This window comes from Lissotriton vulgaris, chromosome 5, assembly GCF_964263255.1.
Source record: "Lissotriton vulgaris chromosome 5, aLisVul1.2, whole genome shotgun sequence".
Lineage (NCBI taxonomy): Eukaryota > Metazoa > Chordata > Amphibia > Caudata > Salamandridae > Lissotriton > Lissotriton vulgaris.
This window is the reverse complement of record NC_141693.1, coordinates 882,743,198-882,767,327: the sequence shown is the minus strand read 5'-3', so window position 1 is coordinate 882,767,327 and position 24,130 is coordinate 882,743,198. Positions and strand designations below refer to the sequence as shown.

The 24,130-nt window shown below is 49.4% G+C and overlaps 1 protein-coding gene across 2 annotated transcripts in view; it reads right to left on the bottom strand.

Annotated features, from left to right (window-relative positions):
• Nucleotides 1-24,130, bottom strand: part of TNKS2 (tankyrase 2) — a 691,336-nt gene that overhangs the window by 134,145 nt on the left and 533,061 nt on the right. The window lies entirely within an intron of this gene.

Genomic DNA, 24,130 nt, shown 5'->3' with positions numbered 1-24,130 from the left:
CAAGAGTAATTCTGGTCTACTTATTAAAATATCTTTATGAATTGGGCCCTTAATGATGCCACACTAGGTACTGCATTTTGTGCTTACCAAAGATATGTATACTGCTGCAAAACACCTAGCACACTAGATATTTGGCATGACAAACTTTGGAAGACACTATGCACCTAAACCACAAAACCGCTCAGAGTTTGCACTCTCCTCAACTACACTTAACGTACGAGTTACTGTTACTTACCTTCGGTAACGATGTATCTGGTAGAGACGATTCTAGCCGCAGATTCCTTCACTTAGAATTATCCCTGCGCGCCGGGCGACATCACGCGACTCCGCCCAGGCGTCGTCCGCGTACGTGACGTGAGCGAGGTCACATAAGACCCGCCCCAGAGCGCCTACATCAGTTTTCTTTGGAGAAGTTCTCCGCACCACAACATGGAACCACCAGATAAAAAACTGTGAAAGCATGGGAACAGTGTGTGAAGAGCAGAAAAATTGGAAAGAAACGGTGACTAACAAAACCACACAGAGTAGTGTCAACACTGCAGAACCCAAAGGCTGGGAAAGAAGAAAGAACAAGGAGATACATGCGCAGCTACCCTTCCAGCACATGGAAAGCCTCCCACCCCTGTGCCCCAGAAGCAGGAAACATGCGTAAAGCCATGGCACATGTAGTAACCTACCACCCCCATCCGGACAGACCGGGACAACAAACCTCCAAGCTACCCCAACATAGAGGGCAACCACCCACAAGGGCAAGACACTGCTAGATGACCCTTAATCAGAGGATAGCAATGAAGGGAAGGGAGGGTAGGACAGGGATAGAAAGCAATACCCCCCCAAACCAGGAGTAGCCAGAGCAGCAGGGCACCGGAGCACCGGAACCTCATCCTACAAAAACCAAAGGAGGAATAAACCGCCTCGAGACGGAGCCACCTGTCAAGAACAAGGAAGGCACTCACAGGAGACACAGCCCCTCACCGGAAGGCGAGTACCGAAGACCAACCCAAGGGTACTCGCAGGATAGTAGAGGAAGGGCGGGGCGTGAAGGAATCTGCAGCTAGAATCGTCGCTACCAGATACATCGTTACCAAAGGTAAGTAGCTCATACATCTGATAGAGACTACAAGCCGCAGATTCCTTCACGTAGAATAGATACCCTAGCACGGAGGGTCTGCGAAAGGACCCCACCAGCCAATACAGAACAGAGGGCCCCACAGGGGACCAGATCTGTGGACCAAGAAGAACCTCGTCCCTGCCAGGCAATGGGAACCCCCACAAGCAGAACCCCACCGACCCCAAGAGGATGTAGGAGGGAGAAGAAGGCTGAAGGGGCCCGTACACTCACAGCAGAGGAGCCAAGGGCAAGGTCGGAGAGGCCGAAGCACCCCATTCCCTCACAAGGCAACATAGCTTCCACCAAATGCCAAGACAGAAAGAGAGGAAGAAGAAGCCAAGGAAGCGAGGGAAAAGAAGGCAAACCCACTCCAGATGGAGAACAACCTGCCAGCCAGAACAGCACAGGCAGTCAAAAGCCGCCAGAAGCAAGAAGAACAGCCAGAGGCCCCAGGAAGGCAGAGTAAGCCGCGCCTGGCAAGGGAGAACACAGGATCATCCCAGACCTCAGGACAGGAGCAGGGAGAGAAGGAGATGCCCGGGCACACCGCTATGAGTGGCCGTGCACACGACCTCAAGAAACAAAGCAACCTACATAAACGTCATGGAGGACAGGTACCCAAAGGCAACCAGAACCCCGAAGCAGAGCGCAAGCCATATGACCGCTACAACTACCCCACACAGGGTATGTTAAGTCCCAAAATATGGGAACCCTCTTTGGAAGAATTTCCGCAGCAGAGGAAAGCAAAAGAGCGACGGTGAAATCAACACCCCTGCGAAAGGCTTGACAAGCAGCTCAAGCAAAGCTAAAGGCCTAATCTCAGGGCCAAGTCTGCGCAACAACTCCAGCAGAACACACACACTTAATCAACAAAAGGGATGTCCAGCAGCCAACAATGCCAAAGTCCCAAGGAAGGACGGAAATGGCCAGAAAACACACTCCACAGCCAGAACAACCGGCCTAAGAAGGCCCAGAATCAGCCCAACTCAGGAGTCACTGAGGAGGGGACGGAGGAGGAGGAAGATAAGGAGGAGGAAGATAAGGCAGAGGAAGATAAGGCGGAGCCCCGCCAAGAGCCTTCGGATGGCAGAGTCAGCAGGGGCAAGAAACAACAGGCTGCCATCAAACGGAAGGTCGGCGAGTCGTTCCCGAATATTCTCAGGGAATACTCCCTCCCGAAGCCAAGCATGGCGACGGACAGCGACTGAGGAAGCCATGGCCCTGCCCGGCACCTCTGAGCTGTCCAGAGCGGAGCGGAGAATAAACGCCCCAAGCTCCCGGGCGCAAGTCCACCTGACCAGTCTCCTGGGACGCTGCGGATCCCAGAGACTCAGCCGAGTCCCACAAACAGAAGGAGGCCCTAGCCAGTACACAAGGTGTTAAGGGCCCGCAGGGCAGCGCTGGTCAAGGCGAACATGTTGCGCCCCCAAGAGTCCAGCCAGCGGGCCTCCCGGGTCGGCGGAGTCAACAGTGGCGGTAGGGAGGGAAAAGCAGTCCGCAAAAGGGGGCTGGCGGCCGAGGGGTGAATGGAAAGACACGCCGGGTCATGCGGCGCCGGGAGGTGCTGGTGCAGAAGAAGCTGAGGCACCGGTTCCCCTGAGGCAGGAAACCTCCAAGCCCCTGTCAAGGAAGAAATGAGTGAATCTTCAAAAGGGAAGTAAGATTTCCCTCCCACCAGAGCCCTGGTGAAGGACCTCCAAATATTGTCCGCCGGAAAGTGAGCCACCAGGTCACCCATGCGCAGGATGCCCACAGCCGTGGACACCGCGTGGGTGAAGGCCACAACCACCTCCGAAGAAAGCAGCTCCTCCGTGGGCGACGGCTGCAAACTAAGGTGACCGTCCCCGAGGCCAAGCAGAACGGGCAAGGGCCAGACCTGCAAGTCAGAAGTAGCCGAAGAATGAGGGACCTGCCGCTCTTCCGACAAACACCTCTGCCTCAGGAAGGGCGGGGAGTCGCCCTTCGACGCCGTTGAAAAAGACACCACCTGGCGACCAGTCTCCGGGGAGGACGACACCACTATACTGCCTGCCTCAGGAAAAGGAGCGCCCGAAGACGAATCCGCTGTACGACCCCTGCGCAGAGCCGTAGAGTCCGCTGCCTGAGGCAAGACATCAGCACCATCCGGCATCACCGGACAAGGTCCTTCCAAGTCACCCCGTACCGGAGACCAGCGTGGAGCTGGAGCCGAACCAGCTCCAGGGCTGCGCCAGAACGACGCTGACTTGACCCCTGCCGAGGCAGCCACCTGCGTGGGGGAACGAGACGGGCCTGGGGAGTGACACAAAGCCCTCCGCCAGCCGCGGCCCAGAATGTGGCAGAGATCGCCCGGCAACCCATGTGGCGGTGCCAGGGATGATTCAATCTTCGACGAGGCAGCCGCCTGTGGGGAGGGACGAGAGGGGCCCGGAGAGGGACGAGGGGCCCGGAGAGGGACGAGGGGTCCTCACCCGGCCTCGACCCGGAGTGGGACGAGGAGGGTCCACCGACCCCTGTGGCTCCGCACGGTCCAGCTGCTGCCAGCGCTGTAGCGGCGTCACCTCGGCTTTAGACAGGACCAACTTGCCAGAGGACCGAAAGGGGCTCGGGGTTGCGACCAGAGACCCGGCGACCTCCCGCGACACAACAGGGACTCCCGCGGGAGTGTGCAGCGAAGCAGAGACGCCGTGGCCTGAAGGAGGTGCCCCAGAGGAGCCGCACCCCAACAGCACCACATCTTCCAAGCCTGGATGCGAACAAGTCAGCGCTGGGGCTGGAGCTGCCGGCGGCGCCGCGGAGGGCCCTGCTCAAGGCGAGTGATCCACCGACGCACCAGGAGGGGAAGGTTAGGATGAGACGCCAGCGAGGCTTGCAAAGCCGCTGCGTATGTCTCCATTTGGACTCTCGACTCCCCAACACCGGAAAACAGTGGATAGGACGGCACGCGGGCCGCATCACCCGTGGAGAGTCCACGCCCCCGGCAGGCCGGATATCAGCACCCGGGGACAAACTGCAACACTTACCCACTGGGGAGCAACGTTCATGTGACATCGGAGAAGGGCGATGACGACTACCACGGCCGTATCTGAAGCTGTCCGCCGAAGCAGACCGAGGGGAGGATGTCGACCTGGAGAGACGCGTCGAGAGAAGTTACATGCGGCGCTCCCGCCACAACTTCGGCTTCAACTGTTGACACGCCTCACAATCAGTGGTGCTGTGATCCTCCCCCAAACACCATATACAAATAAGGTGAGGGTCCGTCGCCAACATAAGACGCCCACAAAACGTGCAAGTTTTGAAGCCCAAAGGCATTTGCACACTGTTCCACCAAAAAGAAATGGAAGAAAAAAGGGCCCTAAACAGGCCCGTAGCAAGGACCGGATCTGCGTTGCACGCGGAAAAGGAAAAAATTGACGTAGGCGCGCCAGGGCGGGTCTTATGTGACCTCGCTGATGTCACGTACGCGGAAAACGCCTGGGCGGAGTCGCGTGATGTCACCCCGCCCCCCGGCGCGCAGGGATGCTGTGGCAAAAAGGTTTCCGGATCCAGTCTCACGCCTGGGGATAATTCTACGTGAAGGAATCTGCGGCTAGTAGTCTCTATCAGATATCTATGTTAGATTAGGCAAGAACAAAATATCCCTTACTGCCAAAATACAAGTTTACATAGATTTTCACCGATACCCATGGGAGAGAACACTACTACAAAATCTTGAATGCGACATGCATAAAAATTGTCTCTCCTTGATACTTAGAGGTAGAAGTGAAGAAAATGTGTGGGAGATCCTACTGGAGTCCTTACACACCAGAGATGAACTGGCTATTTGTAAGTGGGACCTTACTAGTGCACAGCTGTTGAGTGGAGGTGGAGTTATGCTTCATGACTATGAACGTTTCTTACGTGAAAGGAACCTCAGGAGCACAGCAACACAGTCAACATTTTTACGACACAGCAATGGAGGACTAGGCTCACTACAAAGCCTTTCAGGGAAACTCAAGACACACAACAAGCACCACTGGTAAACATCAGGTGGAAGGGTGTTAGACAGCAAATCATACTTCCTGGCTTTTGCAGTGTATTTTGTGTCTGGGAAAAACAGACTTCCAGTGAAAGCCATTTGTGAAACCAGATATTCATTTACAATCCATGATCTATGCATGACAAACGAAGAATGCTAATAATATGTGAATGTTTACAATAGTTTGCCAAGAGACTCAAAGTGCCCCCCAAGAAAGGGATTCACAAATATTCCTTTTTGAAATGTAGTGAACAGCCACCTGGCAAACAAACAGTCTGTGGTTATCTTATACCAAAAGCCTTCACAAAGCGAAACCAAAGCAAAAGCGCACTTACACTATGTTCCCTCTAAGAAGAAAGAAGACTATGCATCAGATCACCCACAGAAATGATGTTGGGAATAGCGAACATGAACAGGACGATAGGTAATCTGGCTGCCCTAATTTTGTAACTGGCAAGAAGGGTAGAAATCGGTGACAGAGTTATCAGGGGCATGAAGGAAAATGCTACTTACCAGTATGCATCTGTTCTTGGCATGTAGGGCTGCAGAACCACACACTATTGCATAGATCACTATCTGGTGGTGGGCCCGGATGATTACACTTTGTTGTTGCCTTGGAAGAGTCTTGGTCTGTTGGATGACTCCTCCTGTAGATCGTAGTGCGCATGGGCATCGACTCCATCTTTAGATTATTTTCGCCATTGGGTAAATGATGGAGTTGTACGAGTACAGAGAAGGATGTCCATGTGTTGTGTATCTAATTAAGATATTACTGGAACAGATATAGGTAGCCGGGGAGGTGGGTGGGTGTGTGTGGTTCTGCAGCCCTACATGCCAAGAACAGATGCATACTGGTAAGTAGCATTTTCCGTTCGAGGCATATGGTCTGCAGACCACACACTATTGCATAGATTGCACAGCAGTTTTCTCCCTTAGCGGCGGCCACCCGTATCTGTTGCAGTAGTTTGAAATAATATTTTGAGTACAGCCTGTCCCACACCAGCTTGTTGTTTTGCCTGCACATCTAAATAGTAGTGTTTTGTAAATGTGTGCGGTGTAGACCATGTAGCTGCTTTACAGGATCATTCAATGGTAAATTTCCTAGGAATGCCATAGATGCCCCTAATTTACGCGTAGAGTGAGCCCTAGGGGGAATGGATAGAGTGCGTTTTGCTTTTTGGTAACAGATTTGAATGCACTTTACAATCAACCTTGCAATGCCTGATTTTGAAATAGGATTGCCTTTGTGTGGAGGATAAAAGGACACAAACAGTTGTTTTGTTTTACAAAACGTTTTTTGTCCTATCAATGTAGTAGAGGAGCGCTCTTTCTACATCTAATGTGTGTAGAGCTCTTTCCGCAACTGTCTGTGGTTGGGAAAAGAATACTGGCAACTCAATAGATTGGTTGAGGTGGAACTGTGAAATGACTTTTGGCTGGAATTTTGGGTTTGTTTTAAGAACCACTTTGTTGTGATAGAGTTGTATAAATGGTTCTTGAATTATTAATGCTTGAATTTCACTTACTCTTCTGTGTGAGGTAATAGCAACTAAAAAAGCAACTTTCCATGCAAGGAACTGTAACTCACACTTATGTAACGGTTCAAATGGAGGACCCATAAGTCTAGTGAGAACAACATTTGAATTCCATACTGGAGAGGGTGGTATTCTGGGAGGAATTATTCTTTTTAGTCCTTCCATGAATGCTTTGATGGCAGGTACTCTAAATAATGACAAATGTTGTCTGTTTTGAAAATTGGCTGCTATAGCAGCAAGATGTAACCTGATTGAGGAGTACGACAAATTACATCTTTGTAGATGGAGCAGGTAGCATATGATGTTTTGTATTGAAACATCTAATGGGTTAATGTTGGTATTTGTGCAATGCACAACAAACCTTTTCCACTTGCTGCATAACATGCTCTAGTGGTGGGGCGTCTTGCTTCTTTTATGGCATTCATGCAATCAGGCGGAAAATTGAGGTATCCAAATTCTAAAACCTCAGGAGCCAAATCGCTAGATTGAGCTGCCTTGAGTCTGATTGCAGTGAAGTAGTGTGGCTCACTGGTTAGAGGCGGCAGACCCGAGAGCAGAGGACGGCCCGGGACCAGGGTTCGATTCCCGGCGCGGCAGGTTTCTGGACCAGGGTCAGCGGACTCGATAATTCTCTCGCCTCGGTGCCCACTCTGATCAGCGATCACCCTCGGCAACTCTGGGCATTAGCTTGCCTCATCTTCACTAACGGCCCCACCAGACCGCCGGAGATGCCTGGTCTCACCCTGAAGATACCCATTAAGGGACCATCTCTCAGGGAAGCCAGGAAGGGTTTCGCAGCGGTCGAAGAGCCTTGGGACCCTCCGGGTAAGTAGTGCGCTATATAAATGCCTATACATACATACATACATACATGATCTCTCCATGGTTCTGTGTCAGTAGATGTGGAGAGAGTTTTAATTTTTGATGCAGTACTGCTGAGAGCTCTAGTAGTGTAGTGTACCACAATTGTCTTGCACACGTTGGTGCTATGAGAATCAATGTGAGGGAATGTTGCTGTAGCTTGCATCCCACTAACGGAATTAGTGGGAGAGGTGGAAAAGCGTACGCAAATTTGTTTGACCAACTCATCCATACCGCATTGCCTTTGTACAATGGGTGTGGGTATCTGGCGGCGAAGCTTGGGCATTTGGAGTTGCGGTGTGTGGCGAACAGATCTATGTCTGGATGTTCCTACTTGTGAAAGAATGGTTGAAGAACTTAAGGATGAAGTTCCCACTCGTGTAGCTGTTGTCTTTGATGACTTAACAGATCTGCAACCTGATTGTGAACTCCTGGTAGATGTTGTGCTAACAGAAAGATTTTCTGAGGAATGGCCCACCTCCATATGCTCTGCGCCAGCCGGGAGAGCTGTAAGGAGTGTGTTCCTCCGTGTTATTGGATGTAATACATGGCCGTCATATTGTCTGTACGGACCAGTACAGCCTTGCTTGATAGGTAATGTTGAAACGATTTTAGAGCTATAAAAATCGCTAACAACTCCAGATGATTTATGTGGAGTAACTTTTGTTGCGGTGTCCATGTACCCTGTACTGTGTGTTTCTCTAAATGCGCTCCCCATCCTGTGAGAGATGCATCTGTGGTTAGCACCACTTGTGGAACAGGCTCTATGAAAAGCCCGCCCGCGGAAAGGTTTTTGGTGTTCCTCCACTGCAGAGAGCGACATGTCCGGTCGTCTACCACCACCAGATCTGTTATTTTTTGCTGAGCCCGATTCCACTGACTTGCCAAACACTCTTGTATGGGGCGCATGTGCAGTCTTGCGTATGGTACTATGAAAATGCAAGATGCCATCACTCCTATTAATTGCATGAACACTCGAGCTGGTAGTGAGTGCTGTGGCAGGAATTTTTCTATAGGAGCTTGCATACTTTGTATCCTTGTTGGATTGGGGTATGCAATTGCTTTAGAGGTATCTATTGTGGCACCTAGATACTGTTGAGACAGTGGAGGTGTGACTTCTTTTGATTTACAGTGAATCCTAGCTTGTGCAACAGGCAGATAGTCTGATGCGTGTGCTGTACACATTGGTGGTACGACTTGGATTTTATTAACCAGCCGTCTAGGTATGGGAAGACATGAATGTTGTCCCTCCTCAAGTGTGCTGCTACTACTGCTAGACACTTTGTGAACACTTGAGGTGCTGTAGTTACTCCGAAAGGTAGTACTTTGAATTGGCAGTGTTGACCTTCTAGTACAAATCGTAGGTACTTTCTGTGAGATTGATGGATAGGAATGTGGAAGTAGGCGTCCTTGAGATCTAAAGTGGCAAGGAAGTTGCCTTGTTTTAACAACGGCAGAACTTGTTGTAGTGTGACCATATGGACATGGTCGGATTGTATGTACAGGTTTAGGGGCCTTAGATCTGGTATAGGTATGACGGACCTGTCCTTTTTGGGTATGAGAAAGTATAGGGAGTAAACTCCTGTGTTTTGATGGTGTTTTGCGACTGGTTCTGTTGCATTCTTTTGCAGTAGAGATGCAACCTCTTGTCTTATGAGTATGAGATGTTCCTGTGACATGAGACGTTGTCTGGGTGGTATTGCTGGAGGAGTGGAAGTGAGCTCCAGGCTATAACCTGACTGAATTGTTTGTCTTACCCACCTGTCTGTGGTGATGGAGTTCCAGACAGGTAGGAACTGTTGTAATCTCCCCCGACAGGAGTGGAATGGTCTGGGGGATGGAAGGGAAGTCACTGTTTGGGAGTAGAGGCATTGCGGTTGTTGTTGCCTCTGCCTCTGCCCTTATTGTTGTTACCAATATATCCTCCTCTGTAATACCCTCTACTGGGTGAGGTTTGGATGGGTGCTTTATAAGAAGAGGTGCTGTCAGTAGGAAACCCCCTAGAGGCGCCTCTATATGAGGAGCGACGAAAGGACGTTCTATGTGTCTGAGTTTGTAAGGCTCCCATGGATTTTGCCGTATCTGTATCTTTTTTCATTTTCTCTAGTGCATTATCAACTGTTGGACCAAATAAATGTGGCTGGTCAAAGGGTTGATTTAAGATAATGGCATGTACTTCTGGCTTGAACCCAGAGATGCGTAGCCATGCATGTCTACGCAACAGTACTCCCGTATTTATTGCTCAAGAGGCTGTGTCTGCAGTGTCTAATGCACAGGGGATTGAGGTATATGTAATATTTGTAATAACCTTTCCTTCTTGTATTAAGTCAGAAGCCCTGGACTTACATTGCTCTGGCAAATGTTGCATGAGTGATTCTAACTCATCATAATGAGCTCGATCATATCTCGCTAACAGAGCTTGAGTGTTAGCAATTCTCCAGACATTGGCTGCTTGCGAGATGGAGCGTTTCCCTGAAGCATCTAAAAGCTTGGGCTCTTAATCAGGGGGTGGAGCATCCCCTGTTGTCTGCGAGTTAGCTCTTTTCCTCACATTTGATACCACTAATGAGTCCAATGGCAGCGACCTTTGATGTATGCTGGGTCAGTTGGAGCCGTTTTATACTTTTTTTCCAGTCTGGGGTTAATTACCCTGGCTCTGACGGGGTCCATGAATACCTCTGGAGCATGTCTCACCACTCCACTAGGTATTGGTAATGTGGTTGTGGTTTTATGTGACAAGAGTAGTGTAACCATGAGGAAGTCCTCTTCCACTGGATCTGTGTGTAAGTCTACTCCATGAAAAGTGGCTGCTCTATGGATGAGCTGTGTAAACCCAATAGTGTCATCTGGGGGGGATGGTCTAGAAGGGTATGCGTCATCTTGTGGCAGATCTGGTGCATCTGGCGCATTATAATCCTCCCAGGGATCATCTGATGGTCCAGGAATATTGTCTGGGTCATCTGTGTCATCTATGTGATGCTCACTTTCTACTCCCTGTGAATAATTGTCTTCATCATCATCATCATCCTGCGTTATAAGGCTATGTGTGCTGGATGGTGAGTGTACAGGAGAAATATCTGTTGGTATCTCTATCAATGGTGAAGGAATTCCTATAAGTTTGAGCATGCTTTTTGACAGGAACTGGAGGTGGTTTGGGATAGTCCATTTTCCTCTTTTCAGGCACTGTAATGACATGTCCAGTCTTTGGATTAATATGAAGAGTCTTTTGCTTTGGGTCTGGTTGGAAAAGCTCTTCTGCTGAAAAATCCTTTTTCGGTGCGGATTTATCTTATTTGGGACCGAAATGCTTAGGTTTTACAGTGTCTATTGTCTTTGGAGCGGATTTTGGCTTCAGTGCCGAAGACTTGGTATGATGTTTCTTTCTCGGATCTACTCTTTTTGGATCCAGAATTTTTGGCCGAAGTGTGTTTCAAGGCCGAAGCAGGCTATGGGTCGACTTTTTTCAGAACCGGAGTAGTCTTCGGTTCGGTAGACTTGGGAACGTCTTTCTGGTGCTGAGCTTGTTTACGGCTCGACCGGTTTAGGTACTGATGGCTGCTTCGGTGCCGGGGTTAATTTTGGTTTGAGGACCTTTTGCTTGGGGGGACCGACAGACCGACTCGAGCCCGAGTCGGCTGGAGGCTTCTTTGGAATCTTCGTTGCCGAGCCAGAAGGCGCGGCGTGGGAAGGTTTTGGTCGGTGTGCACATGGACCCGGAGGTGGAGATGAACCGAAGCCTGTCCCGGTATGGTGGGGTGGGGGGGGGGTGTGGGGGGGGTGGGGTGGGGGGTGAACAGGGTTGACGCTTGCACTCAAGACCTGTTAACCAGCTGGAAGAAGATCGTTGTCTTCCGATTGATCCTCGGCTCCGGAAGCTGAATTTTCTGCTTCGGAAACGATGTCGTCCTGCTGCTGTTCTTCGGACTCTCTCGATCGGAGCCTAGTCTATGATGAGGTCTGGTGTCGATGAAGACGACTGCGCCATGACTCTTCGAGCTCGACGGTCCCTGATGGTCTTCTTGGAACGGAACGAAGTGCAGGCCTCACAGTCTCGACTCTCGTGCTCTGTAGACAAGCACAGATTGCAAACCTCATGAAGATTAGTGTGAGGGAATTGGTGTCCACGCTGAGGGCACTTCTTGAAGGGTGTTCTTTCCAAGAGCAAAAGGCCCAATGGCGGAGTTGGGCCTGACGGCCCGACAAATGCTGGAATCAAGAAGCGAAAGCCTTTCTTCGTTGCGGGTAACCGGAATTACTGTCGAAGGCGATACTGATGGTATGATGAAGGACTGGAAGTCTAAAAGAGATCGGTAACGGGACCGAACGATAAACACATCCGAGCCTGATGGCGGAAAAAAAACAATCTGAAGATGGAGTCGATGCCCATGCGCAATACGATCTACAGGAGGAGTCATTCAGCAGACAAAGACTCTTCCAAGACAACAACAAAGTGTAATCATTAAGGCCTACTACCAGATGGTGATCTATGCAATCGTGTGTGATCTGCAGACCATGTGCCTTCGAACACAAGGTAGTTTAAGAACAACAATGTTGCAGAATATCTGAGATAGGGCAGCTACATTTTCCCAGACTCAAAAGGATGGCGATCTTACTTATTCTCTGTACATACACAAGGGAAAACTGCTCTCATATTTTAACTGTTCTGGGTCAATAAGCCCCTGTAAAAGGTCATTCTATTTTGTATCCTGAAACACACCAAGTGTTTGATCTGCTTTCGGAAACAAAACAGCACCTATAACTATCCCAGATAAAATAAAATAATCCTGAAGAACATGCATATGCAATGCTCTTCCCAGTGGAAACTTTCTCTCACTCCAAATTCTTCCACTTCCAATACTTCCCAGGTGCTAGACTGGATCTTGAAAGCTTTTGCAGCAATTCTCCTTCATGCTTTTAGATGGCACCATGTGTTTCTGCGTTGTCTTCACACTGCCCTGAAGTGATGGAGCAGAGCTGCAAATAAGTGCCACCACGGCACGATTATGTCAGTTTCTTGCTCGTCTCTTTCTATATCTCATACAAGAAACAATTGGTAGTACCAGTGTGCAAATCCTAACTTGGAACCTTTTTTGATGGTTAAAAAGAGGCCAGTTACAGAAAGTGGAAATTAGAAGGTAGTTCGGAATCTACACCAGAAAGTTACCAAAGTTGTCTAACTTGTTCTACAGATGTAAATGTAAATATAAATGTATAGGCATTTATATAGCGCACTACTTACCCGTAGGGTCCCAAGGCGCTTCGACCGCTGCGAAACCCTTCCTGGCTTCCCTGAGAGATGGTCCCTTAATGGGTATCTCCAGGGTGAAACCAGGCATCCCCGGCGGTCTGGTGGGGCCGTTAGTGAAGGTGAGGCAAGCTAATGCCCAGAGTTGCCGAGTGTGATCGCTGATCAGAGTGGGCACCGAGGCGAGAGAATTATCGAGTCCGCTGACCCTGGTCCAGAAACCTGCCGCGCCGGGAATCGAACCCTGGTCCCGGGCCGTCCTCTGCTCTCGGGTCTGCCGCCTCTAACCAGTGAGCCACACTACTTCACAGATGAATACTTTTAACTGCAGATTCCTGACCTTAGGATAGATACCAAAGCAGGACATAAACAGGAGGAGGTTCCTTGGAGTAGAGTCATACTATAAACTATTGTATAACCGAGCTGGCGAAATTTCCTTTCCGCTGGACCTGGCTGTTAAGGCAACTGCGCTTTGTAAAAGTACGCAGGAGACACAACAAGCAACTATGCATCAGCACGAGGGGTGTGCACATGAGAAACATTAAGAGCAAGTTAATGTCCGACTGTGACATCACAAATGGTTTGGGAGGGTACACGTGTACCAAACCTGTACAAAATCTCATTATAACAGGTGATTTAAACAAGACCAGTTGGTCCAGCGAACAAAGACAAAATGACAAAAGAGCATCCAACAACTTGGCTTTTAAAGGGTCAATTTTGTGGCAACCCCACAGGCCTCAAATCTGTCCCAGCGCCCATCATAAATTGACTTTGTGGAAGGGAGTCTAGCACAGAGGATGAAATCCTCAACTTACAGCGGCAGGTCAGCACAGTATAATGGAATTCCCTCAGTCTCCACGCATGGTCTTGTAGATTGCTCATGCTTGAATGCAGGAGCCTTTCCTGTAACAGTGGCAGGAAATCCTTCCTAAGCGGCAGCCTGATTGAAGGAAAAGTGCTCATGGCAAGAAGCATGCTCTCCACAGAGCCACTCGAATGGCTGTACTTCTTGATCTTTTTCAGAACTCAGGCCAGGTGGGGCAATGGCAGGAAGGCGAACAAGTGTGCCATGTTTAATTCCAGTCGGAATGTTCTTGTGGAAACTCTAATATATAAAACTTGACACTGTGGATTAGGCAGAGGCAAAAAGATCTAGCAAGGGTTTAAAATGCCCTGCGTCACTTCAGGATGTAGTCACCATTCATGGTGTACCAGACGTCAACTGTTGAGCTCGTCTGCCCTAGTATTCAAAGACCCTGGTAGGTGGTTCAAAATCAGGAAGATACCCTGACACTCCATTCCAACTCTAGTAGAGGTGCACCGCCTCCAGGCACAGGGAGCAGGGCCCCAGATCGTACCATTTATTGCAATAGCCGACTGTGCATCCCATGAGAACCTGAACCAACCTCCATTTGATGGAAGGTGGGCAGGCATTCAAGACCAAGTGAATGGCTCGCAACTCCAACAAGACGATATGGATAATGGTTTCCACTACACATCAGAGTCCTGATCTCCATCTCCCCCAAATGACCTCTTCAACCCAGCAGTGATGCATCCTTCACCACAATCAGCTCTGAACGAGGAAGGGAAAAGGGCTTTCCCACAAATCTTTCTGGTAATCTTCACCACAGATCTTGTGCAGTCTCCATCAAGATCTGAATGGTATCCAATAGTTTCCCTTGGTCCTGGGCAAACTGGAACACCAGATTCCACTGCAGAGCCCGCATTATCCACCAGGCAGGAGGATGCACAAGACTAAAAGTTACTCTAATCGAGACCAAGGCTGAAATATCAGCATCATAGCTCTAATATCCTGGACTTTTTGCAATAGACTGAATGCCTTTGAATGTACCGTATCCAGGACACCGGCAATGAAAGGAAGCTTCTGCAAAGGAATAAGGTGAAGATTTGGCTTGTGACTGTGAACTCCATGTCAGGAGGTGCACCATCGTCTGGAGGTAGCCCATGCCTGACTGTGGCTAGCCTGCTTTCAAAAAACAGTCATTGAGGACAAAGATACATTTATCCGACCTCCTGGGATGGCAGTGTAGAAAGCTGGCTCTTTATATAGTAAACCAAAAAGCGGTATACTGTGCAAAAAGTCCAGGTGTTCCCTTATAAGTGTTCATGGGCTTGCCCTTGCAATCCCAGGGTGCTCTTCCAGCATCTAGTGTGGGTGAGCAGCCTTAGTCGTATCAGAGAGGAGTGTTAGACATTTGCAAATACACACAAATAAGGAGATCCACACCTACTTATAAAAATAAAACATACCTTTATATATATTTAGGCACCAGAATTAATACAATCAGGTAAGTACGTTTCAGGATAGAAATAATTTAGGTTTTTAAAAGTTGACACTGCAATTTTCAAAGGCTGCAATGTTATACAATGGGAAGGAAAACAAATGCGGCGTACAGGTAGAGTACAAGACCAATATCCTGGACTTACAGTGAGTATGGGGCAAGGTCAAATGCAGCACTAGCAGGTCTCCTCCAGCAGCACTAGGGTGGCCGGGTGTAGTGGTGCAATACAGCGTTGGGTGCCCAATCTTAGTTTGAGGGGATATGTCTTTGTGAAAAGAAGCTGCAGGTTTGGACTTTGACCAAACATAGGGGCTCAGGCCTCATGATGCTCGGGGATGTGAGGACACCTTTGGTCCTCTTCTCCACATCCCAGGGTTAATGAGTGCAGAGGTGTCCTTACGCATCAGGTTTCTGTCACCGGGAGCTCTCGTGGTCAAAGGGGCCTGCAAACAGAGGCTGCAGGCAGCGCTGGTGCGTCCACAGTGGGCATGTCCAAAGTAGGCTTTGTCTCTGGAGGGCCAGGGGACCACACTGGCACTGTTGGCTCACTTCAGCTCAGGTTAGGAGGCGTGGATGCCGTGATGCTTTCAGGTGTTGGATCTTTGCAGCCAGGAGCCTTCACAGCTTGGTCTTTGGTCCCTGCAGGATGCAGGGGACCAGCTCTGCTGCTCCACTGGAATTCCTGAGTCTTTGGAGAAATGATGTCTGACCTCCCAGGCTTTGGAGGATCAACAGCTTGCAGGCTGAGATGACTTTGGCAAAATTGTCGAGAACAGAGGAACAGGCCAGCAGGATTGCTTATTCTTCAATTCTTGCTTTTTGCGTATCTTAGGTCCTTCTTTTGGTTGGTAGGATCTGATTTCCTGGCGCCAGAGCTCCCCTATATACTGAACTAGCAGCCAGCTCCAGCGTTGCCTGGGGCAGAAGGGGGCTGGGGGCAGCATTTCAGGCTTGCGTGCACTCCCGCCCCGGCCCCCACCCGCCACGACATTGTCTGTGTCCCAGACAATGTCGTGGCGGGCGGGGGCCGGGGCGGGAGTGCACGCAAACCTGAAATGCTGCCCACAGAGCCTGAGCCTTACCTCAGCCGCATTTGTTCAGGGCCAATCTCCCGCACCGGCTCCCTCCCGCCCCGACATTTCCCGTGTCCCAGAGCCTTACCTGAACCGCCGCTCCTCCCCGCACTCCTCACTTCACCGCCGCCCCTCCTCCTAATGACGCACCTGAGCTGCCGCTCCTCACTTCACCGCCGCTCCTTCTCGTCATCACGTACGTTGCGGCCAGCGCTACGTTGCGGCCAGCGCTACGTCGCAGCGTCGCGGCCGGCGCTACTTTCAGGGCACTACCTTTTTTTTTAAGTTATATTTTTAAATTTACTTTTTTTTTTTTCTCTATAGCCTATGTCCATCTGCACACCCTGAGGATTACAACAATGTATTGGGTGTGTGGATTGGCGCTGTGGTTCCCGAGTTTACCTTGCCAAAGGGTTTGTGTTCTCTCTTTATAATAGTAGTATAGATTTAGGGGCATTAGGGGAGTGCAGGGTAGTAGCCAATGGGTTACCTACCCCTAGGGCCACTACGCCTTCTACATGACAACTTCCTGTTGAAAGTTGGCATAACCCTGTCCCGTAGTTCACAAGTTTGCCATCACCAAGATGGTGACTCTGAAATGTAGTCTTCACCTCAGGTCGCCCACCTTAGGGGTGGAACTAGCCTGAAGGTGAACACGCCTATCTGACTACTAATTCATTACCCTTGGTCAGGTGCTAAATGGGTGATGGTCGGGGCGAGGGTGGGGGAATTGGAGTCTGCATCCCCTCCTGTGAGGAAAGCCAGGATCACATACCGAAGGTGGTGGGCTCTTACGTTCCTTACCTTGGCATGCTAACTTGCAGATAATCCTTTGGGAGGGGGTGTAAACACCTTTTGCCTGAGCAGTCTTTTTTTCCTGTACTCTTACTCCTAAGAGCAAAGGCCCTCAACCGTGGGGGCCAGAAACTCGTCTGGGGTGGCAGGCTGGCTAAGACCAGTCCTTGAGCACACCAGTAGTTAGTAGGTTTTCAGGGGGCACCTCTACGGTGCATGCATTAATAAATCCAACACTGGAATCAGTGCGGGTTTATTGATATGAGATGTTAGATGCTAAAAATCTCTGGTTTCAGTGAAGCCATCATGTAACTGGGGAAATAGTTTTCTTGTACAGGCAGTAATGAAACTGACCAACACAGAAGCATATTTGCTCATGCAGCTATGTCCACACATTTAGTATAGTGCACCTTGCCTTAGGGCTGTTAAGCCTGGTGTAGGGGTGACTTACCTATACTGCATGCAGTGTCTGTGACCATGGCACACAAGGATGTGTGCCATCTTGAGTTTTCATTTTTGTGTTCACCAAGACACACAGCCTGCAATGGCAGTCTGTATGTATTCGAGGTCCCTTAGTGTGTTATAATTTGCACTGCAGCCCTTAAGGACCCTCTTTAGCCTCCCTGCCCTAGGTATCAGGGGGTACAATTTACAAGGGACTTATAGGGAGTGCTAAAGATATTGCCAATTGGGGAAATTTTTGGACAGTTTTGGGAAAGAGATCTGGCACTGGGGACCTGATTAGAAGGAACCCAGTGGACTTTCAGTCAAAATCACATCAAATACCAGGCACAAATTGGAAGAGACCATGGCAAAAAGGGGCACTTTCCTACATACAGTAATTGGCATCATCTCTTTCGGGAACATGCGAGGTCAGTGAGCCATGGCTGCGGTGTGGGACAGGGAGGTGCGTCGTGTAACTCACGAGTGGTGCTCCAAACCACGGTGCAGGCAGCGGTCTCGGTATCAGCACGGAGTGCGATAAGGGTTGTGGTGCGAAGTGGGACGGTGCTCTTTGTTCTCCACGAGCGATGGCCACATATCACAGTGCAGGCAGCGGTGTTGGTGATGGCGTTGGGTTGTCATCAAGGATACCAGGGCGGTGGTGCAGAGTGCAGTGCCCAGAGTCACAGTGCAAGCGTCGGCTCGGTGGTAGTGTCGAACTGTGGCATCAGTGATAAGTGCAGCAGTGCCCTCTGTGGTATCTTCAGGACACAGAGCTGGGAGCGGCATCGTTGACGCCGCCTAGTTGCTTTTTCTTCTGTTGCAGCACAAATCACACAAACACAAACTAAACAACATATTTATTGTTTTCAGCAATGAATTATTTAGAAAACCTCATTTGGATTATGTAAATATAAGAACCTCTACAGTTCTACCTTGCAATGTAGAATTGTAGAGGTTCTTATATTTACATAATCCAAATGAGGTTTTCTAAATAATTAATTGCTGAAAACAATCAAGGTTTGTTGTTTTGTTTGTGTATATGTATGTTGGGTGGGTAGCAAAATATTTTTTTGATGTATGAATTGTGCATTTATATCGGTCTTAATATGTTTCTGTATTTGACAATTTTTCAAATTATTCTTTAAAATAAGGAAATTAATATTCACTGATCACTTATTAAAGAGAGTGTTCAGAAAGTGTGGTAAAGAGTAATCCGTACTGGCATTTTGTCGAGAGTAGACTTTCTAAAAGTGGAATTTTCAAACACTAGATAAAAATCATATTTACTAAAAGATGCATCTTTAAATTCAGTACAGGGAGCCTAAAGAACAAGTTACTTACCTTTGGTAACGCTTTTTTTGGTGGATACAGTATCTGCCTGTGGATTCCTCACCTTGTCAATATCCCCTGCGCCAGCAGCATTCGGAAATGTTTTGTAGCTCTCCAAGCCGACGAGGACAACGTCACAGAAGCATGGCTCTGCTCGCAACTCAGCTGACTTCACTGTAGCCATAAGAGAGCCTTGTCGGCGTGATGACGTCAAGTTCCGCCTTTTTATTCTGTGCCTTCGAGGCACACGGACGGACCAACACAAATATATACTGCATACAAAGTACACAGTATTTAAACCAACACACAACGTGTGAAATCAATGCAGTAAAGCAAAAAGAATAAAACACTTCCATTGATAGTTATGTTATGTTATGTTATGTTATTAAAGTACTTTTAGAGCGCACTATCACCGATTGGTTGCTTGGCGCTTTGATCAGCGGTAACATGAACATAGAGGGAAGGGAGTTATGAAAATGCTTGTCTGAAAAGCCAGGTCTTCGAGGCTTTCCGGAAAGAGAGGAGGTCTTGACAATTCCGGGACTCCATCGGGAGAGAGTTCCACAAGCAGGGAGCGAGGGTGGCAAACCTACGACCTCCTGCATGCTTGAAGTTGAAGGTAGGCGACTGCAGGAGGTTCTGATGGCGTGAGAGGAGGTTGCGGGACGGGGTGTATTTGGAAATCAGATTGTTGATGAATAGTGGGCTTTTACAGTATAAGGACTTGAAAATAGTAATAGACATAAAATAACACCATTGCAGGTATACAAGGGTGGACAACGGGGAGGTGGGTGGGTCAGTGAGGAATCCACAGGCAGATACTGTATCCACCAGAAAAAGCATTACTGAAAGTAAGTAACTTGTTCTTCTGATGGATACATCTGCCAGTGGATTCCTCACCTTGTGAATAGAGTCCCACAGCAGTCCCCACTCCCGGAGGAGGGTGTCCATCCTTCTATACCAAAAAGTCCTGTAGGACCGAGCGTGTAAAGTGACCGTCACTCCTCACCTCAGAATCCAAGCAGTGATGCTTCGCGAAGGTGTGGAGGGAGGCTCAAGTTGCCGCTTTGAAAATGCCCGCCACAGAAACACCTGCAGACAAGGCAGATGTTGAAGATTTAGCTCTAGTAGAATGAGCCCTTATACCCTCTGGAGGATCCTTAACGGCCAAAGAGTAACAAATCTTGATGCACAAGATAATCAATCTGGAAAGGGTGCGCTTGTGCACCGCTCTGCCTTTCCTGCAGCCAGCAAAGCCCAAGAAGAGCTGGTCATCCACACTATAGTCTTTAGTCCTATTGAGGTAAAAACTCACCGCCCTTTTAGGGTCAAAGCGGTGAAGCTGCTCCTCCTCCTTGGAAGGGTGAGGGGGAGGATAGAAAGAAGGAAGGGTAATGGACTGCCCCAGATGTAAGGGAGTTACCACCTTAGGCAGAAAAGCAGCCTTGGTCCTGAGAACCATTCTATCAACATGAATAGTCAGGAATGGGGGTTTTGAACTCTGAGCTTGAAGTTCACTTACCCTCCTTGCCGATGTAATGACAACAAGAAAAACAGTTGTTAAAGACAATAACCTCAAGGGACACTTGTGCAAGGGCTCGAAAGGAGAACCCATCAAGTAGTTTAAGACAAGATTTAAGTCCCATTGAGGCACAATAAATGGAGTGGGCGGATATTTGTTGGTAAGGCCCTTAATGAATCGTAACACGGCTGGTCTGGCAAGCAAAGGAGCGCCGACAAAGCCGATAAATAGCCCTTCACGGTAGCCATAGCAAAGCTCTGCTGGGCTAGGGAAAGAGCAAATTCAAGGATGTTGGATAAGCGAGCCCTCAAAGGATCAACAGACTTCTCCCCACACCAATGAACACATTTGGACCACCTATAGGAATACATAAACTTAGTGGAGAGACGTCTGGCGGACAAAATAACATCCACCACGTCAGAAGGAAGAGAAAAAGAATTCAGGTTGCCCCGCTCAATCTCCAGGCATGAAGGTGTAAGCTCTGGAGGTGGGGGTGTAGAACCTGCCCCTGCGACTGCAAGAGGAGGTCTACCCTGAGAGGGAGACGGAGCGGAGGGCACGAGGAGAGGTGGAGTAGATCTGTATATCATACCCTTCTTGGCCAATCCGGGCGGTCAATATGGTGTTTTGCTGCTGCTGAGGCTGTCTGTAGGTCCGTAAAGATGACCTCCCAAAACCTCCGTACTTCCTGTACAAGGAACCTCTAGGCTGAGCTTGAAGGCCCAAAGATTTGGCAGTGACTTCACTGTCCTTAAACCTTTCCAAGGCTGCATCCGCTTTCTTTCCAAACAGCCCTGAACCATCAAAAGGGAGATCCAAAAGTGTCGCCTGCACATCTGGGGAGAACTCTGATTATTTAAGCCAGACACTCCTTGTAGCGACAGCAGATCCCATGATCCTAGCATCAAAGTCTGCAGTGTCCAGACCACTTTGAATCAACGGACGAGTAGCCGCTTGTGTGTCTGACAAGAACTCATTAAAATTTTGTCTGTCCTCATACAATTTAAGGGCAAGTTGCTTAGCAGAGTCCATTAGGGCATGGATATAACTTCCCAAAAGACAGGTGGCATTAGTGGACTTCAATGCCATGCTTGCAGAGGAAAACACCTTTTTTGCAGACTGGTCACGTTTTTTCCACTCCCTATTGCCAGGAACCTGAGGAAAAGCCCCAGAAGATCTTTTGGAACAGGCAGCTTGAACCACCAGACTCTCAGGAGAAGGATGGGGAGTTAAAAAGTTCGGCTCCCCAGAAGCGGCCCTGTATCTCCTGGCAACAGACTTGGAAACTGCCGGAGCTGAAAAGGGCTTACGCCAAACGTCCATTACAGGCTCGGTGATGGCATCATTGAATGGTAGCAAAGGCTCCACCACAGTAGAAGGTGAATGAAGAACTTCCGTCAAGATATTTGACTTAAATTCAGCCGTGGAAGCTGGAGTTCTAAAAGTTCTGCTGCCTTCCTTATCACTGTGTGGTAAGGAGCCACATCCTTTGAAGGAGCATCAGATGGAAGTGAAAGCTCCATTTCTGGAGACATATCAAGGCCACTTGCCTCATTCAGTTCAACAAAATAGTCATCCGATTCCTGAATCTCACCTTCCTCCATTTCCTCCAAACGATACCTCTGCTCTTAGGGGCGCTAGAGGGCGCACAAGCGGAATGGCTGCAATTTGGTGAGGCTCCCGCTGCCTGGAACATATATCCTTTTTAAATAGTTTCTGGAAGAAACGGTGCATATATGTGCATGAGCCTGATCCCAGACCTCGGTGAAGATTGACGGATCCGATGCCTCTAGACTGAATGCTGCTACGTGATAGCTTCCCCCGAGTGCAGAGCTGGAGCAGCGGGAGGCGTGGTGAGCGGCGCCCTGTGGCAGGAGAGACCGCAGATCGCCACGAGGGAAGTAGGCCCGCCTGGCTAGAGGTGGACAGCGAACTGTCGGGACCCGGCGGCCCGCTGGAAATACGAGCTGCCTACAGTGGACCATATAAGGGGCATCGCTTCGGAGCGGAGTGCGATATTGTGGCCCACAGGATAGCGGACAACACCCTAAGTGCTCAACGGCTGCACCGGAGAATGCCGATGCTGCATTTGTGAGGGCGTACCGGTGAAGACCCTGCGGCGCCCATGAGACCGTGAGGTCTAACGCTAGATCGCTGTTGTGGTGAGCGGAGACCCCTGATTGTAGCGCTGAGTAACCCACGACAGTGCTGGGCCTTATTACTGTTGTCCCACTTGTTGGAGTTGGGGGCCTATCACGGACAATTCACGGTGGCCGCGCTGGAATATTTGCCGGTTCCCGACTGCATGGGGTTGCACTAGATGGGGACGTAAGTTGCACGGGGCGAAGAGTGGTTGAAGGGCGCAGAGCTGCGGGCTCCATTACATTGAGCCCCAAGACGGAGATCGCGTGGAAGAGGGAGACGATTCTTACTGTGGCCACAATTTTATACTACTCCAAACTCCCATGGTGTGCTGGCGTGGAGGCTATTCCTTGCTACTCGATCCTGCATGTACCTGCCATTCCAATGGATGCATGCTAAAGAAGTGTGAGGCCCTAGTACGGGCGCTTGGAGGTCCAGGAAGCTACGAAGCACTGTCTGAACGCCTGAAATGACAGAGGACTTTAGCAGCACAGTGATATAATGATACCCATAGTGACCGGCGTTTGTGTGTCTGAGGTAGACTGTGATACCAGCTAATAATCGGCAGTATGGTGAAACAGGACAACAGTCAGCCGAAACTATCTTTTGATGCACCAAAAAAAGGGGCCCAATTCTGCAAAAGCGGTGGCTGCCTCACGTGGCGCAGAAATGGCGAGCGGCGGAGCATCGACTCCGGAGCTAGATATGCACCAAATACTGCAGGAAATGAGACAAGGGTTCGCCACTGTGGTAGATAAGGTGGACCGGATGTCCTCCAGAATGGACGCAATAGTGCACAACCTGGATCAGCACGAGGAGCCGCTGAAGGAAGCGGAGAGGCGTATTTCGGATTCTGATGATACCACTGACAGTCATGCAACACAACTGGCAAGGATGGACAACCTACTACGGGTAATTGCGAGGAAGAATGAGGATTTAGAAGCCCGTAGTAGGCGCAATAATATTCGCGTAACTAACATTCCGGAGTCCACCAACAATGGGCGAATGGAGGACTATATCGAAAAACTTCTCCTGACCGCCATAGGCGCTGAGGCTTTCTCCACACAATTCATAGTGGAGCGAGCACACGGGTCCCTGGGTCCACAACCGAAACCGGGACAACCGCCACGACCCATAATTGTGCGATTGCTAAATTATCGCGATGTGGCCCTACGCGCTGCGCGTACAAAGCTAAATCTGGTGTATGAAGGTGTAGCTTTCTCGATTTACCCGGATTTCACTCCATTAGTGCAAGAAGAACGACGCAAGTTTCTAGATGTAAAAAAGAAACTACCGGCTGCGCAGATTGATTATGCTTTACTTTATCCTGCATGACTCCGCGTGACACATCAACGCAAACAACATTTTTTTACTAACCCGCAGCAAGTGGAGGACTATCTGCGACACCTGAAGCGGACACAACGGGGAGCGAATGGTCGAGACCCGGAGCAACGTGACAACATACAAGAAGAAGATGAGGACGCTTGACTTATCATAACAGTAGTTGGGACCCTAACTCATGGCCAGCACACATGACTCGAGGTAGCAGAGAGGCTGGGGACACTTCATGCCCAACAAGCCAGGGACACTTACAGTGGTTCCAGTGGTAACGTATTCCAGGCCCCACCGCCCCTCCTCCGCTAGAGCCCGGTGGTTGTATAGGTTCCAGGGCCTGGAGAGGGACGGTGGCTGTGTGAACATCTAATGCTGTTCCCCTATGGGTGTTCCCCTATGTTGAACTAGGTCATCGCGCTAACAATGGTGTTTTCG